This window comes from Mustela erminea, chromosome Y, assembly GCF_009829155.1.
Source record: "Mustela erminea isolate mMusErm1 chromosome Y, mMusErm1.Pri, whole genome shotgun sequence".
NCBI classification, from domain to species: Eukaryota; Metazoa; Chordata; class Mammalia; order Carnivora; family Mustelidae; genus Mustela; species Mustela erminea.
Genome location: NC_045636.1, coordinates 705,562 through 724,266, shown reverse-complemented (window position 1 = coordinate 724,266; position 18,705 = coordinate 705,562). Strand labels below are relative to the sequence as shown.

General features: G+C 40.7%; 1 pseudogene; it reads right to left on the bottom strand.

The window, feature by feature from the left end:
• Positions 1–12,451, bottom strand: part of LOC116583936 — a 70,774-nt pseudogene extending 58,323 nt beyond the window's left edge.
• Positions 12,452–18,705: the final 6,254 nt, after the last annotated feature.

Sequence of the window (18,705 nt, the reverse complement as noted above, 5' to 3'; positions counted from 1 at the left end):
GCACAGCGAGTCCTAGTCAGAAATCAAACAAAATGAAAAAGTTAACTCCTACCTATTAATAATTAATTAAAGTATTTAGGACTAAATTCTCCTACCAGTACAAACATATTGAATGAATGGATGAAAATTAAAAAAAAAAAAGCTAAAAAATTCAAAAAGAAAAGAAAAGAAAGAAATATCTCCTATAGGAGATTTTTTTTTTTTACTTAAAAGATACACATATATAGAAAGTGAAAGAATTGGAAGAGATAGGTTATTCAAATGTCAATGAAAAGATAGCATATATGGTTGTGCCTGTGTAAGAATGAGAAATTTTAAGTCTCATTGAGATGAAAGATAACTGGAAGTTCCTTCATCTTGATGGAGCATCAAAACATCAGGAACTTGGAAGAATTGATAATATATACACAAGCAACATTAGCATATCTAAATATTTGAAGCATATTAACAGAATTGAAGGGAAATAGGGACCACAATCAGATATTGCTGGGGACTTCTCTATCCACTTTCAGCACAGGACAAATCATCCAGATGGAAATGTGGTAAGGAATATAAGACGTCATGGACACTCTAGACCACCCGAGCTTAGGGGAAACCTGCATAAGATTGTGTCTCTGAGGACCATAAGAGAAGTTTTTCCCATAGGCAGACCTAACATTGTCTGTCATAAATCCTGCGCTGGAGTCCAAGTCCAGCTGTAATTAGTATGAGACAATTCAAATCCTATGTTGTATACTTATGACCACAAGAGTATGAAAATGTAAAGAAAACACTTATTTTTTTATTTTATTTGAAGATTTTATTTATTTATTTGGGGGAGAGAGAGAGAGCATGAATAAAGAGAGGGGCAGAGGGAGATGGACAAGCAGACATGTAACTTGAAGGCAGACACTCAACTAGCAAAGACACCCAGGTACCCCTAATTACTATTTTTATTTTTTTTTATTTTTACTTGGTTGAATTTTTTACTATATTTGTTGGCAGTGTCTAGATTCAAAGCAAAGGAAAACTCAGCCAGATACTAATAGGTAGAATTCACAACACAGGAGATTTGTTCACAGGAGATCCTGAACAAACAATGTATCAAAATAAAAATGAAAAGGAAAATCAGAATGTTTCTTCAACAAAGGAAAATGAAGAAACATATGGGATGATGCCAAAATAATTTCTAGGGAAAGAATATAGGGTTAAATGCGTATATTACCAAAAATTAAAAAGACCTAAATAAGGCAACCTAAGTTAACAAAATACAAAATTAGCAAAAGAAGAAACTAAATCCAAGGGTATCAGATAAAATGAAATAATACATATGATTATCAAAATTAAAAAAATACACACAATCCAATAGGAAAAATCAGTAGAACTCACACGTCAGTTCTGAAAACATTAACCAACTGGAGGAACCATTTCCTGGATAAATCAAAGAGAAATGCATACAGCTGAAATTATGAGAGAGAATACATGATAACTGATAAAAGGAAAAATTAATAACCTAAAAGACCCCTATACACAATTATGCCAGCAAATCCAATAATTGAGAGAAAGGAATATATTCCAAGACACATATCATCTACCAAGAGTAGGTAATGAAACATACAAACCCGAGCTCTCTGGTAATGACTAAAGCATTCGAAGCAGTAATCACACACTTCCCAACACACAAAAGCCATGTCCCAATCATTTTTCTGGTCCACTCTTCTAGACATTTAATGAAAGCAATGTTGGTTCTTCTTATCTATATCAAAAATGAAGGAGGGAAAACTCTAATTTACAAGGTCCAAAGACCCATTAAGATAAGGATATTATAGGAAACAAATTACATACCACTTTCATAAAGAATGATAGGCGGGAAAGAGTCAATATGGTGGAGAATAGCAGGCTGAGACAACATCAGGTAGCAGGAGATCAGCTATATAGCTTATCAAGCCATTATTAACAACCACAAATCCAACAGGAGATCGAAGAGAAGAATAGCAACAATTCTAGATCAGAAAATTGACCACTTCCTGAAAGTTAGGACCAGTGCAGAAGTGAATCCAATGTAACGGGAAGATAGACCACAGAGGAGAGGGCCCAGATCCCGGAAAGTGTCAGAAAAATGGGGAAAAAAAATCAGGACTTTTAAAAGTCTGCTGCACTGAGGGACATCATTCAAGAGGCTAAACTGGAGTGAAGTGCAACTGTCCCTCAGAATGATGTATTACTTAAAATATAACCCCTGGGAAATTTTACTAGTTACAAACACAGTTAGATATAGCCATATATATATATATATATATATATATATATATATATATATATATACTGGCAACAAGCCTCCGGGGGAAAGGATGATATATGACCTTGAAGCTGAGCAGCTGGGGATGCCCAATTAGCTCAGGGAAGAACGCTGCCTACTTCATGGAAACTGAGAAGCTGGGAACACCCAGCCCACTCAAAGTTGAACACTACCAACTTCATTTTTCTGTTATCTCCCCTTTCCCCTCAGATAGGCTACTTAGATAAGTTCTTTGAATGTTCTTTGAATGTTCTTGTTCAACTATAAACTTTATACTGCTTGTACAAACATATTTTGTCCTTCTTGTTTATCTACAAGGCATATGACTAATGTTTGACCTTCTTTGGCTCTTCTGCTGGTTACTATTTCTATCTAATAAAAGCAGAACTGAGGAGTTGTTTGGGGCAACAGTCTTTTCTACTGTTGTCCTGTGCTCCCTTTCTCTTGCAGCTGACTTCCTTGTGCCTCATTCTTCTCCATTTTGCTTACAGGAAGTTGCAAGTGGCTCCTGAACAGGGACTTGAAACAAAACAGGAGATCACCCCGTGAGTTTTTGCATGGCTGTGCTTTTTCACCCTGGTGAATTGTGGGTACTTATCGCAGGGTATGGGTAATCTAGAAAGCACAAATGATTATCGCCCTAATATTTGCTTACTGAGATGGCTCCTAAAGTCGGGAGGAGGAAAATTCAGCAAGGGCCAGCTTATGGAGAATTTAAAGGTAATTAAAGAACATTGCTCTTGGTTCCCTATATTAGGGACTTTAGATTTACCAACATGGGAAAAAGTAGATCATGAGTTAAAACTTTTGTATACAAAAGGAAAACCCATTCCAATTACTATATGGCCTACTTGGACCCTCATTCACTCTGTTTTGGGGCAATTACTAAACCCTGATTTGGAGAGTGATTATGAATGTTCAGGAGAAACTAAAAGATAGGAACCAGAACATGCCATCCAGAAGAAGAAAGAAATTACTAAGGCCGTCATAAAAGAATATATAAAGGAGGAAAATCCTCCTCCTCCTCCTCCAATAACAGAACAAATGTGCAAATGGCACTGCCGCCATCAGCTCCATCATTCTATAAGAAGCACCATTTAATGAAAAATAAAAAAAATACGTGCTATAAGCCATTCAGAAAGACCTCCTTGAAGCACAAAGAGCAGAAGACCTAGATGCCTTACATTTTAGTTTCTAGGTTATTATTAAAGACCACGTCACTCCGGGACATGATCCTAACAATCCTAATAGTATCTGAGTCCAAGCATGATCCATTTCACTTCAAATTATTGGAGGAACTAAAACAAGCAGTAAAAAACTGTAGAGTCAATACTCCATTTATGATGGGAATCATTCAAGGCATCACAGAAGGCAGTTGACTTATTCCTATTGATTGACCATAGTTAGCAAAAACAGTCCTATCTTCAAGTGCGTGTTTACAATTTAAAACATGGTGGAAGGTTATGCAGAAAAAGCAACTGCTCATAACAGAGCTAGTGATGTTCCTATTTCTATAGAGCAGATCATGAGTATTGGGCCATGGGCCCCGGTGCAAGACTAGGTACTAATAAATGATCAAGCTATTGAGCAGATCCAGGGTTGCTGTTTGAGAGCCTGGAGAGAATAGAATCACAAGGAGAGAAGTACTCTTCTTTTCAAAAGTTGGTACAAGGTCCAAAGGAATCCTATACTAATTTTATTGCAAGATTATAAGAGGCTATCAAAAAACATAAATATCTTGAGGCTGCTGATACCATTCTTCAGATGTTGACTTATGTGAATGCTAATGCTGGTTGTAAGAAATTTATATCACCTTTTAAAGGCAAGGGAGCATTGACAGATTATGTTAGGCAATGACAAGGAATAAGAACAGAGAACTCTAAAGTTTATTTGTTAGCTCAAGCAATGGCTGCTCTGACCACAGGAAAATATAAAGGATAATGTTTCAACTGTGGGCAAGCAGGGCATACTAAATCTCAATGTAGGCAAAAAGGAAAATTCCCTCTGCAAAATGTAAAAATTAAAACACCTGATCTTTGTCCTAAATGTAAAAAGGGAAACAATGGAGCAAGCCAATGTTATTCCAAATTTAGCAAGGATGGATACCCCCTTCAGGGAAACTTATTTTAAGGCAAGCCCTCAACCCTGAAAAACAAGGGGGGCAACTCTCCTTTAACACCCAGCTTTCAAACGAATGTACCATTTTATTTTATTTTTTTCTTTTTTTAAAAGATTTTATTTATTAAAGATTTTATTTATTTGACAGACAGAAATTACAAGTAGGCTGAGAGGCAGGCAGAGAGAAAGGAGGAAGCAGGCTCCCTGCTGAGCAGAGAGCCCGATGCAGGGCTCGATCCCAGGACCCAGGGATCATAACCTGAGATGAAGGCAGAGGTTTTAACCCACTGAACCACCCAGGCGCCCCCAAATGTACCATTTTACATTTATTACATGCAATGCCTGGTAGTGCTGGATTAGATATCCCCACTCCCAACAATTATCTTTTAATGCCTGCCAAGCTTCCTGTTAAATTCCAACTAATATTTATGGCCCTTTACCAAAGGTGACAGTGGGTTCTTTTGGAGAGATCTAGCTTTACTTCAAAGGGACCACTAGTTCACGCTGGCATTATTGATTCAGTTTATACTGGTGAAATTTCAGTGATGTTAACTATGTGGCCGCATACTGTTTTCAAAAAGGAGACTACATTGCCCAGTTGTAACTCTTACCTTATCTCCAGGACAAATCTAAAAACAGAGAAACTCCAAAGGGTTTGGTAAGTACTTGGAAAACTGGAGCATATTTAACAGAAAATTTATCAAGTAGACCAATTTGCAATCTTAAAATACAAGGAATGGAATTTTCAGGTATAATTTATACTGAAGCTGATGTCTCTATCATAAGCTTATTACATTGGCCTAAAAATGGCCATATAACTCCTCTTCTGTTATGATTACATGATTAGGACAGGCTGGCAATGTGTGTCAGAGCTCCAATATTCTATTCTATGAAGGACCTGAGGGTCAAAAGGGTTATCTACAGCCATATATTGTAGACTTACCCATTAAACTTTGGGGGCGAGATTTACTAAATCAATGGGAAGCCTCTCTGGCTATACCTTCCCCTAAAAAGGATTCCCAAATTTTTCACTGAGGGTCGCTCTTCCTAAACTCATTAAGTTAAATTGGAAGAATGACAAAACTATTTGTGTGGAGCAGTGTTCCTGAAACAAGAAAAATTATTTACTTTGCAAGCTCTAGTAGAGGAACAGATAAAAAGGGGCATACTGAAGTATCTCACAGTCCTTGGAATTCACCAGTCTGGAAATCAGGAAAATGATCACTTTTAACAACATGTGTATGGTTAATTCTGTTATCCAACCCATAGGGTCTCTCCAACCTGGATTGCCTTCACCTAATCTAGTCCCACGTGAATGGCCAATAAATATCATAGATTTACAGGATTGCTTTTATACTATATCACTTGCTAAGAAAGACTGTCCCCGTTTTGCTTTCATTATTCCCAGTGTAAATTTAAAAGAACCAGCCGAATGATATCATGAAAAGTGCTTCCACATGGAATATTAAAATGTCTCACTATCTGTCAGGAGTATGTGGCAAAAGTTATACAGCCGGTTAAAAATCAATTTCCACAAATTAATCTTATCCATTATATGGAAGATATATTATGTGCAGCCTCTGACAATGTGAAATTGCAGGATGCATTTAGAATGCTTCAGTTGCAATTTGAAAAATACAAACTAATGATAGCTCTGAAAAAAAATACAAGTCACCACAACTTTTTCATATTTGGGGTTCATTATGGACAGGATCTCAGTTAAACCACAAAAAGCTCAAATCTGTAGAGACAAAATTACAACCTTGAATGATCAACAAAAAATATTGGGAGAACTAAATTTGGAATTACCACTTATGCTTTACAGCATCTACTTGCCTCTTTAAAGGGAGATCCTAATTGAAACAGCCCTAGTATCCTATCAAAAGAGGCCTTAAATTGGAAGGAGAGGTGAACCAAGAGAGACTATGGACTCTATAAAACAATTTGAGTAGTTTGAAATGGCAAGGGGGTGGGAGGTTGGAGTACCAGGTGGTGGGTATTATAGAAAGCTCTGATTGCATGGAGCACCGGGTGTGGTGAAAAAATAATGAATACTGTTATGCTGAAAATTAATAAAAAATAAATAAAAGAATTAAATTTGTTGAAAGCCAGATTCATTCATTGCAAATGAATAGAGTCCAACATGAGATACCATTAGATTTCCTAATTTTTCATACCCCACATACACCCACTGGGTTAATTATTCAGGAAAAACTAAGTGTAGAATGGATTTTTCTCCCAAATAATACTGTTGAAACACTCACAACCTATATAGATGATATTGGCAGTATTATTCAATTAGGAAGAAAAACAACTCTCCAAATAAGGAGTATGATCTGCAGGATATTTTTCTGTCTTTAAATAAGAAACAAATTGAAATGGCATTCCAAAATAATATAAATTAGCAAATTGCCCTTAGTGAGTTTACTGGAAACACTTTTTTTTTATTATCCTTCTTTATCTGTTGTTTCCTTTTTAAAATACACTGCTTTTGTCCTTCCTATAATTACTTCTAAAAATCCAATAACAGATGCCCCTACTTAATTTTCTGGTGGTTCTGTCAATGACAAAGCTGGTTATTATGGTCCTACTTTGAAGGTCATATCTACTACCAGTCTCTGAGCACAAAAATCAGAATTAATGGTGGTTATTACATTGTTCCAAGACATTTCTTCTGTGTTTAATCTGTTATCTGATTGTTAGTAAACAGTATATATTTTACAGCATATTGAAATTGCTACAATTTCTTCATCTGATATCTCCCTCCACTCATTATTTCATTATTTACAATCCCTCATTCATCAGCATTCTGCTCCTTTCTATGCTACTCATATCTGAAGTCACACTGGCCTTCCTGGGCCATTAACCAAACTTAATGAAATAGCTGATTCTCTTGTTTCCTCATCTTTTCAGGAAGCCTCCGATTTTCACTCTCTTACACACATTAACCAAAAAGGACTTTGGCACAAATCTCTTATTACTAAGGAACATGCAAATTCTATTGTCCACTCCTGCCCTTCTTGTGCTGCCATCAATCTCCCTACAGAGCCAGCGGGTATCAATCCATGATGCATAGAGCCAATAGATATAGTAGATGGATATTACTCACATCCCTTCATTTGGGAAACATTTTTTTTTGTTCATGTCACTATAGACACATATTCTCACTTCATATGGGCTACAGCTCAAAGAGGAGAAACTGCTGCACATAATATTAGACATGTCCACTCTGATTTTGTAGTTATGGCAATGACTAAAACCATAAAAATTGATAGTGCACCTGCTTATGTTTCCAATAAGTTTCAACCCTTATTTAATCTATGGAATATTAAACATTCCAATGGCATCCCATATAATCCTCAAAAACAAGGAAATGTAAAACGGGCTAATCAAGTATTAAAATTACAGCTTCATAAACAAAAAGAGAAAATACAAGGTCCTCCTCAAGAGTTATTAGCACAACTTTTGTTTACTCTTAATTTTTTAAATTTGATAATTAAAATAGAAATTGAAATAGAAAGCAGCAATAGAAAGACATTTTAGTAAACAAAAACAATACAAAATCTATCGTCTAATCTGGTGGAAAATATTACTTTTAATCAATGACTCCCTGGTAACTTAATTAGCTAGGGAAAGGAATATGCATGTGTATTACACAGTGAGGCCATCAAACCTGTATGGGTGCCCTCTCATTTCAAAAAGGTTTGTCATGACCAAAAGGAAAAGATTCGAATTCAAACTGGTACAACCTATCATCAGATTCGAGGGTCTCACCTTAAAGAACACTTGAATCACAATACCTGAAGCAGAGAGTAAAGATTACAACTTATGACCAGTAAAGAAGCTGACCAAGAAAGCAGAGGAAATTCTGGAGAATGAGCAGTGTCCTTTTACCTCTAACAACCTGTCAGTAACTATGATGACTCTCACGTTAGCCATATGTCTTCCTGGATGTGATGCACAAATAAATAACTTTACTTACTGGACTTATATACCCAATCTTCCCCTGTTCAGTCCAGTAGAGTGGGGAAAAGATATAATACCAATTTATTTGAATGCCTCAAAATCGGTATCTGGAATTTTGGATCCTAGATTGCCACTAATTTTTGGAAATAGACACATTTAATCCTATATTGTTTCCTCATAAAATGTTTTGGCATCATCCCATAAGTTTCCTGACTTCCCTTTGTTCATGGCTCTTTCTGATTTTCCTTTGGATGTTCTTTCTTTGATTCATCGTTAGTTCGTGAGTGTGTTGTGTTTTCCACCTATGTGTCTCGCTGTGTTTCCTATTCGCAAGGAATTTCTTCCCGTATTCATACCTTCATGGTCGTAAGTATTCAATACACGATTTGAATTCTCTTCCTTTATTATTAACCTGAATTGGAATCCAGCACACGATGTGTGATAGAAAAATTTAGGTCTGCCCTTTGGAAGAACATCTATTATGGTCATCAGAGACACAATCTTATGCATGTATCCCCAAAGCTCAGGTGATCTAGAGAGCCCATGTTGACTTCTGTTACTCCTTACCACCTTGCCATCTGGATGATCTGTCCTGTCCTGAAGTGGATAGTGTAGTCCCCAACAATATTGTTTTGAGGTCCCCATCTCCCTTCCTTTCGGCTAATATGCTTCCAACATTTAGATACACCCATTTTGGTGGTGTGTATGTTGGCAATCCTTCCAAGTTGATGATGTATTGATAGCCCATCAAGACAAACACCTTCTGGTAATCTTTTGTCTCTGCAAGGCATAAAGTCTCTCTAGCTGACATAGGCACAATTACTTTGGCTCTCTTCTTGCCAATTGCATAACCAATGTCTTCCTAATTTTTTTTCACTTTCAAGCTATATGTATCTTTATAGTTGAAGGAAATCTCCTATGGACAACAGAAGGTCGAGCTTGTTTAGAAATTGTTCTTTTTTTTTTGCGTAAACCGTTTTTCCTTTTTTTTTTTTTTTTTAATTTCTTCCAGTCCAACAATCTGTTTGCCATGACGGGAGACTTTAGTCCTGAATACTTGAACAGATCATTGATAGTTAAGATGTTAACTTTCTCAGTATGGCTGGTTCTGACTTGGATTCTCTGTGCCTTTCCCCTTAATGGTATTTTCTTTAGGGTTTGCTTCCTTTAGTGCAATTCTTCACTTCCTCTCCATCTTTTGACTGTCTTATCTGTGTGTATATGTGTGTGTGTGTGTGTGTGTGTGTGTGTATTTTCTGTGTGTGTTTCAACACACTTATAATGAAATTTCAAGGGATAAAAAGTCATTCTTTTATGAATAGTAATTCAATTTACTATGCCTTGAAAACTCACATTCCTTCACTTTCTGCCACATTACTCTAAAGAATGTCGTCTTTTGTCCTAATTGATAAACACGTATTCCCACAAGCCTGCCTTTAAACAAACACCACATTTTGTGTGCCTGCTTAGAGTCGTATTGTTTGTCCCTTTTCCCCTTGCTTTTTCATATGTCACTGGACTACCCTGAGACAGTAAATTTTTCTGTTATTTCTCTTTCTGAGACTGAAAGTTGTGATGTAGCCCAGTATCTCCACAACACTACCACATGAGGCAAGTGGAAGACTTTATTCTTGCTATGCCTCGGTAAGAATCTAGGGTGCCTTTGAGGGACAGTGAGATGGTAGTAGTGTCTGAGAACTCCAGGCTGTATTCAGCCATGAACACAACTGGAAAATGACCACATCAACTGTAACTTGGTGGAAATTGACCTGAAGCCTACAAAGCAAAGTCCACAGCAAATGAGAAAAGAAGTCGCAGAGACTATGTGAAAGATTGGAGACATGGCTCGGCGAGACGTGGGCGTTTGGTGCGTCAGAAGGCAGAGAGCCATGCCAGATATGAAGGCACAGGGGAGTTGAACACACTGGAAACCAAAAAGGAGCTTGTTTACCAGTGTCATTGGCTGTGACCAGCAGAGTCTCTGAATGGCATGAGTTCTTCCCTACAAAGGGTCTTGAGCCTTGCAGTCATCACCTCGAGAGAACACTGTGTTTCTCCTGTAGAGGACACCAACAAGCCACAAGGTGCAGCCTCTAAACCTTGATCAGAGGCTATACCAGGAGACACAGTGGGAAGACGGTGGGTTCTGGCAGTGCACCCGTGAGAGGGAGTGTTCTGGTGATGCCTCGATGGGCGCAAAAGAAATTTTGGTCTCTCACACCAGTAGCGTCAAGACCGAGCTACTGGCCAAAGACAGGGCGGAGAGGACATTAGCTGCCTATCCTGCAAACACCGAATTCCCAATCGTGGTACTCTTTAGAAACTGCCTTCGTCATTCTGGTTGCTTCATCCCAGTTGAACAGACTCTCCCTTAGGGGATTAGAGGAATGCCATGCCCACATGCTCTCTCCTGACCACAGCAGGCTGCAGGCCTTCATTCTGTTGAGTGGTTTGAACATCTCCTTTCACAGGCACACTAGAGCCCACCAAGCTAAGCCTCAGCATAGTCATCCCAGACTAGAAACACACCAAACGGCAGGCAAGGAGAGCCTCTGTACATGACTGACTCAAGGACAGTGGACAGTCCCATCACAACAGCAGAGGGCATGTGTGCCACACACACACACACACACACACACACACACACACACACACACACACACACCTCCAAGACTCCCTCAAGAGCCAGCCATTGGGCACTCCATGATCTCTTCTTCCTAACGAAAATTACCCTCAATTACAAAACAGAATGGGATTTTTGAATACAGAGAATTCAGAGACTTAGATCCAAGTAGGATTTAAGAATCAATTGATGCCAGGAAAAAGGACAAGAAATGATCACGGTCAGGCAATCGGAGTGAAACCTCTACATTAACATGCCCGATGGAGGAAGGAACGCAGCAGCCACGATACTCTTTGTACATAAGAAAATACGGAAGATATCAGGAAGTTTCGCACCACAGAGGCAAAACTGAAAAAAAAAAATATTAAATAAGGAGTTCCTAATGGAAAGATTGGTAGCAGAATGGATGCCAAGTCCAGGAAGCTGGCAGAAGCAGATGATCCAATTAGTGACCCCGTAGAAAAAGACTAGCAAATAAGGAAGCAAAAACAAACAGACAGGAATTATGGAACATGACAAAGAGCTTAGGGAAGTCATCGACTTCAAGGCATGGAAAGAGGTGCCTATTGTAGGAGAACTAGGAGTGAGAGAACAAAAAGTGGGCTGAGAAATCTGGGCTGAAATTTTTCCTCATCTGGGAGCAGTAACAGAGACCCAAATTCAGAGGCACAGAGGGCTCCCATCACCATCCACAGAAGCAGAGCACCAAAAGACTTAGGGTCATTTCCCCTTCAAAAGCAAGAAATGGAGGAAATCTCTTTACCCAAATATGCGTGGGATAGTAGTTCCTCCATAGCCTAGTCACCGACTTTAAGAGGACAAGCATGACCAGCTCTCGAAGCAGCTCAGATAGCTCAAACAACACCAGCCCAAGCCAAAATCCTTATCCCCTGCATTTCTGAACAATGACAGAGCAGCGGTTCTTGTCTAGAGCCAGGAGGTATTCAGAAGTCAAAGGTTGGGTCCCGTGTTGTGTCCATCAGTTCAGAGGCGGCCTTCGGATCAACTCATGATTCCAGGGTCTTGGCATTGACTCTGGTCTCAGGTTCTCTGCTCAGGGGCAAGTAAGCTTCTCCCTTTCCAGCTCCACCCCTCTGCTTGAGATCTCTCTGCCTCTCTGTCCAATACGTGCATGCGCATCGTTTGACAAGATGACAAAGACAAAACCAGTGCACAATAATTGACTGGGGCCAGAGGATGTTTTATTGAATTTGGACCTAGGTTCCTATGGAGGGCAGCCAGGTACAGAGAACCTCCCACCATCCTAAAATGCCCGACTTTCGCTCGGAGCTCCCTTGTTCATTCTCCTGTTCTTTGTCTTCCTGGATCTCCTCACCAACCTGCAGCATCCGCTGTCTGTCGCGCTGTACTGGCCCCTTGTCGACACATTGTTCATCCTCTCCTGGCTCCATTAGAACATGCCCATCTTCCGTCAGAGGCACTGTGGTCTTATCGCATGAAACCATTGTGGGAGATGGTCACGAGAGGGTGAAGGCAGGCTTGTGCTGCCATATCTCCATGCAGTTCCCCAGAGGGTAGCGGCTCCACCCTGTGGGATTGCTCAAGGTTCTTCCACATTAAAATACTCTGCAGTGCGTCCTTTTGGACATACAATTTGTCGTTCTGAAACGGGCACAAAAGTCTTTATGATGGCTTCACTTGGGCTACGGGTCTCTTCCAACATGCTCCATGCTTGCTCCTGTGGACTTAAGTATATGAGTGTGTCCTGGACGTAAGGTTCTAGGGTGTAGAGACTGCCTTGGGTGCATGGTCAGTTTTGAAGATTGGGAGGCCATTTTGGCACTATTTCTAGAGATGCTTGAGGTACTCGTGTCCTCGCTGTTGAAGACTCCAGAATGTCTTTGGCATGGTTGTGGTTGTTCCCTTTGTGCTTTCCTTGGGTGGCCCTTTCGTGGGAGAGGCGCCCTGATTGGGTGGGAGGACCATACCCATGTGCAGGGCATGTATTTCCTACCCTGAGTCTTTGTTTGAGACCGGATTGTTTCTTGGTCCTTCAAGGCTCAGATGGAATGGTGGATTCTTGCTTTTCTCTGGAGTCCAGAGGGCTGGCGCGGACAGTCACAGCCAAAGACTATGAATTCGGCCATAGAGAAGGTGAAATCGACTCCTTCGCAAACTGCCTTGGTGAGAGACCAAAGTAGTTCCAGTGGTTTGGGAGGGCTTGGGATACTTTGGCCCAGCCATGACTACTCCAGCCAAGTGTAGTGATCACTCATGGGTTGATAGGACTCAAAGCTTTGTGACATCACAGAAGCTAGCTTCACTGAAGCAGCCGTCTCTCTTCCATGACCTCTGAGTCCTATGTCTTTAGGTAGGAAACACCGGGAAGGACAGAAAAAGAACCCTCTGAGCCTGGACAATAACTCAGGTGGTCTTGTGTGTTAATGTCCTACTTCCTCTTTCTAGACAAAGAGACAAGAAAATGATGTTTGGTATACCATCTTTATGCCAACATTAACCCAAAGACAGCAAGGTGTTGCTATTTCCACTACAATTTCTAGAGATCTCAAGGAACAGTGAGGCCTCGTGGGTATCAACAGCTCTCCGTGGGGTTTGTCATCCTGGGGGTGAGAGCGTCCTTTGTCAGCATCTTTTCCCTATGGTTCAGTGATGACTAAGGGGCGGAAAGTCCCTTTTAAGGAAAAAGTTGAGGGCATGGATATATGGGGCTGTCTGTGTCCTCAACTCCTCGTGTTCTGAAACATGAGCCGTAAGGGATTAAGACTCTGTCCACCTAGTTTTCACTTAAACACCGTTGCAAAAGAGAGTGACATTCGGCATCAGAGCTAACTCTTAAGGAAGAGGCCTGAACAGCACCCGCTGTCATCATTAGGTAACTCTACTGTTTTGGTAACAGGTATAGTAATGTTGACCAAGTCTCTTTAATCAGAGGAAAAGGGACAGCCTATACCGATGGCCAGCAATGCCCACTCCAGCAGGACTGTGGTTTGAGCCACAATATCCTTGCAAGGACTTGTGGATATAGAAGGTATGGCCCATCTTGGCAACACAGTATTCCTCAGCCAGCAGGGAGGATGAACCCCTGGTCTTTGCATTGACATGAATGTCTCATAACTGGGTGATGCAAAATGAAAAAAGCAAGCAGACCAAGGGAAATATCATATGTCTTCCCTCCATATGTGCCCCAGTAGGAATCCCATGGCTTTTAGTAAAGGAAGGGAAAACTGAAGGGGAAGAAGTCAGAGGAGCAGAAAAAGAGGAGTGACTCAGGACTCGAGCACCAAGCTGAGGGTTACAGAAAAGAGAGAAATGCTGGGAACGAGGGAACTACTTAAAAGGGTGTTCAGGAATGCTGGCATATATGATAAGGAGCGTAGGTCGTATATGGAACTAAAGCATCCGTGAATACTCTGTCTAAAACGGATAATGGATGATAGGCTGGCTTCCTCACAAAAACAAACCAATTAAAAAAAATAATCTTGCCCTTTCAAAACCAAGTGAAGACAGAGTTTAGAAAAGGAAAGAAATATATTTTTATCATCTGAAATTATTGAAATGGCATGGAATTTGTTTCCTATAATGTCCTTATCTGAATTGGGTCTTTATCCTTGTAAATTAGAGTCTACCCGCTCCTCATTTCTGGAATCGATGAGACGAAATGACATTGCCTTCACTACATGTCTAAGAGTTGCCCAGGATAAGGATTTGGACCTGGCCTTCTGTGTGTTGTCAGGTGTTTGATTACTGCTTCCAACGCTTTAGTTACTAGTAGAGAGCTGAGATTTTGTAGGCTTCCTGACCTAATCGTGAGAGCTGATATGTGTCTTGGAATTTATCCTTTTCCCTCAGTTCTTGGATTTGCTAGCATAGCATAATTGTGTAGACGGGTCTTTTATGTTATTATTATTATTTTTTTCTTTCTATCAGTTGTCATGTGGTTTCACAGTTTCAGCTGTGAGCTTCTCTCCCTCTTTTATCCAGGTAATCGCTCCTCCAGTTTGTTCACATTTTCAAAACTGACGTGCCTTCTCCTGATTTTTTCTTATTGGTTTGTTTGTATTTCCTTTACTTCGAAAATCATATATGTAATTTCATTTATTCTTTTAACTTTTGAGTTCCTTTCTTCTTTTTTTGTTGGCCTGGCATCCAGATAGGTTGCTTTTTTTCGGTGATTTTTATTTTTGCAAATAGACACATTTAATCCTTTATTTTTTCCTCATAAAATGTTTTGGCATCATCCCATAAGTTTCCTGACTTCCCTTTGTTGATGGCTCTTTCTGATTTTCCTTTGGATGTTCTTTCTTTGATTCATCGTTAGTTCTTGAGTGTGTTGAGTTTTCCACCTATGTGTCTCGCTGTGTTTCCTATTCGCAAGGAATATCTTCCTGTTTTCATACCTTCGTGATCATAAGTGCACAGGATAGGTTTTGACTTCTCTTCCATTAATTACGACTGGATTAGGACTCGAGCTCATGACCTGCGATAGACAAAGTGAGGTCTGCCGTTGGGAAGAACATATCTTATTGTCCTCAGAGATGCAATCTTACTCATGGATCCCCAAAGTTCAGGTGGTCTCGAGAGCCCATGTGGACGTCTGTTATTCCTTAGCACCTTTCCATCCAGATGATCTGTCCTGTGCTTAACGTGGATATCATAGATTCCCAACAGTATTGGATGAAAGTCCCCATTCTCCCTTCCTGTCTGTTCATAGGCTTCCAACGTTTAGATACACCCATGTTCGTGGTGTATATGTTGGCAATTCTTCCAGGTTTCTGATGTTTTGATGCTCCATCAAGACAAAACACCTTCCGCTAATCTTTTGTCTCTCGAAGGCATAAAATCACTCTCGCACAAACACTTTGGCTCTCCTCTCTCCTTGGCAATAGCATAACCTACGTCTTCCCAATTTCTTCACTTGCAAGCTATGAGTATCTTTAGAGTCGAAGGAAATCTCGTATGGGCAACAGAAGGTCGAGCTTGTTTAATATTTGTTGTTTTCTTATGGATCATTTCTACCTTTTTTTTATTTTTTTTTTTTTGTAATTTCAACCACTCCTACAAACTGTATTGACGGGAGACTTTAGTCCTGAATACTGAATGAATTATTGATAGGTAATAGTTCACTTTCTCATTTCGGTTGGCTTATCACTTGGATTCTATTTGCCTTTCCACTTTATGGCATTTTCTTTGGGGTTGCTTCATTAGTACGATTCCTCGCTTCCTCCCCATGTTTTGCATGTCTTATCCTTGTGTGTGTTCGTGTGTGTGTGTGTGCATGTGAATGTGTTAATGTGTGTGTGGTCTGTGTGTGTTTCACATAACACTTATTATTAAATTTCGAGAGATAGGAATAAGGTCTTTTATAGATAGTAATTCAATTTGTCATACCTTGTATACTCACATTCCATAACTTTCAGCCACATTACTATAAAGAATGTCGTCTTCTGTCCTAATTGACAAATACGTATTCCCACAAACCTGCCTTCAAACAAACACCACATTTTGTGTGCCTGGTTAGAGTCGTATTGTTTGTCCCTTTTGCCCTTGCTTTTTCATATGGCACTGGACTACCCTGAGACAGTAAATTTTTCTGTTATTTCTCTTTCTGAGACTGAAAGTTGTGATGTAGCCCAGTATCTCCACAACACTACCACATGAGGCAAGTGGAAGACTTTATTCTTGCTATGCCTCGGTAAGAATCTAGGGTGCCTTTGAGGGACAGTGAGATGGTAGTAGTGTCTGAGAACTCCAGGCTGTATTCAGCCATGAACACAACTGGAAAATGACCACATCAACTGTAACTTGGTGGAAATTGACCTGAAGCCTACAAAGCAAAGTCCACAGCAAATGAGAAAAGCAGTCACAGAGATTATGTGAAAGATTGGAGACATGGCTCGGCGAGACGTTGGCGTTTGGTGCATCAAAGGGCAGAGAGCCATGCCAAAGACTAAGGCACAGGGGAGTTGAACACACTGGAAACCAAAAAGGAGCTTGTTTACCAATGCCATTGGCTGTGACCAGCAGAGTCTCTGAATGGCATGAGTTCTTCCCTACAAAGGGTCTTGAGCCTTGCAGTCATCACCTCGAGAGAACACTGTGTTTCTCCTGTAGAGGACACCAACAAGCCACAAGGTGCAGCCTCTAAACCTTGATCAGAGGCTATACCAGGAGACACAGTGGGAAGACGGTGGGTTCTGGCTGTGCACCCGTGAGAGGGAGTGTTCTGGTGATGCCTCGATGGGCGCAAAAGAAATTTTGGTCTCTCACACCAGTAGCGTCAAGACCGAGCTACTGGCCAAAGACAGGGCGGAGAGGACATTAGCTGCCTATCCTGCAAACACCGAATTCCCAATCGTGGTACTCTTTAGAGACTGCCTTCGTCATTCTGGTTGCTTCATCCCAGTTGAACAGACTCTCCCTTAGGGGATTAGAAGAATGCCATGCCCACATGCTCTCTCCTGACCACAGCAGGCTGCAGGCCTTCATTCTGTTGAGTGGTTTGAACATCTCCTTTCACAGGCACACTAGAGCCCACCAAGCTAAGCCTCAGCATAGTCATCCCAGACTAGAAACACACCAAACGGCAGGCAAGGAGAGCCTCTGTACATGACTGACTCAAGGACAGTGGACAGTCCCATCACAACAGCAGAGGGCATGTGTGACACACACACACACACACACATACACACACACACCACCAAAACTCCCTCAAGAGCCAGCCATTGGGCACTCCATGATCTCTTCTTCCTAACGAAAATACCCTCGATTACAAAACAGAATGGGATTTTTGAATACAGAGAATTCAGAGACTTAGATCCAAGTAGGATTTAAGAATCAATTGATGCCAGGTAAAGAACAAGAATGATCACGGCTAGGCAATCGGAGTGAAACCTCATAACATAGAACAAGCCCGATGGGGATTGAAAGCAGCGGCCTGGATACTCCCTGTACATCAGAAAACATAGAAGATATCAGAGAGTCTCGAACCACAGAGATAAAACTGATAAAGAGAAAAGAACATAAAGAGCTCCTGAGGAGAAGATTGGTAGGAGAATGGATGCAAAGTCCGGGCAACATGGAAGAAGTGGAGGATCCACTTAGGGACCTGGAAGAACAGGCTAGAATATTAGGAAGCAAATTCTAAGAGAGAACGCAGAATGATGGAACATGATAATGAGCTTAGGGAATCATCAATCTCCAAGGCATTGAAAGAGGTGCCTCTTGTAGGAGAAGTCAGAGTGAGAGAAAGAAAAGAGGGCTGACCATAGACTTGAGAAATCGGGGCTGAAAATGATCCTCATCTGGAGCAGAGACAGAGGTCCAGAATCAGAGGCACAGAGGACTCCCATCACCTTCCACAGAAGCGGAGCACCAAAAGACATAGTGTCATTCCCCCTGGAAAATCTAGGCATGGAGGAATTCTCCTTAGGCAAATAGGCATGGGAGAAGAGTTTGTCCATAGCCCAGTCACTGACTTCAAGAGGAAAAGCTATACCAGCTCTCGAAGCAGGCCGGATAGCTCAAGCAACCCCAGCCCAAGCCAAAATCCTTATCTCCTGCATTTCTGAACAATGACAGAGCAGCGGTTCTTGTCTAGAGCCAGGAGGTATTCAGAAGTCAAAGGTTGGGTCCCGTGTTGTGTCCATCAGTTCAGAAGCGGCCTTCGGATCAACTCATGATTCCAGGGTCTTGGCATTGACTCTGGTCTCAGGTTCTCTGCTCAGGGGCAAGTAAGCTT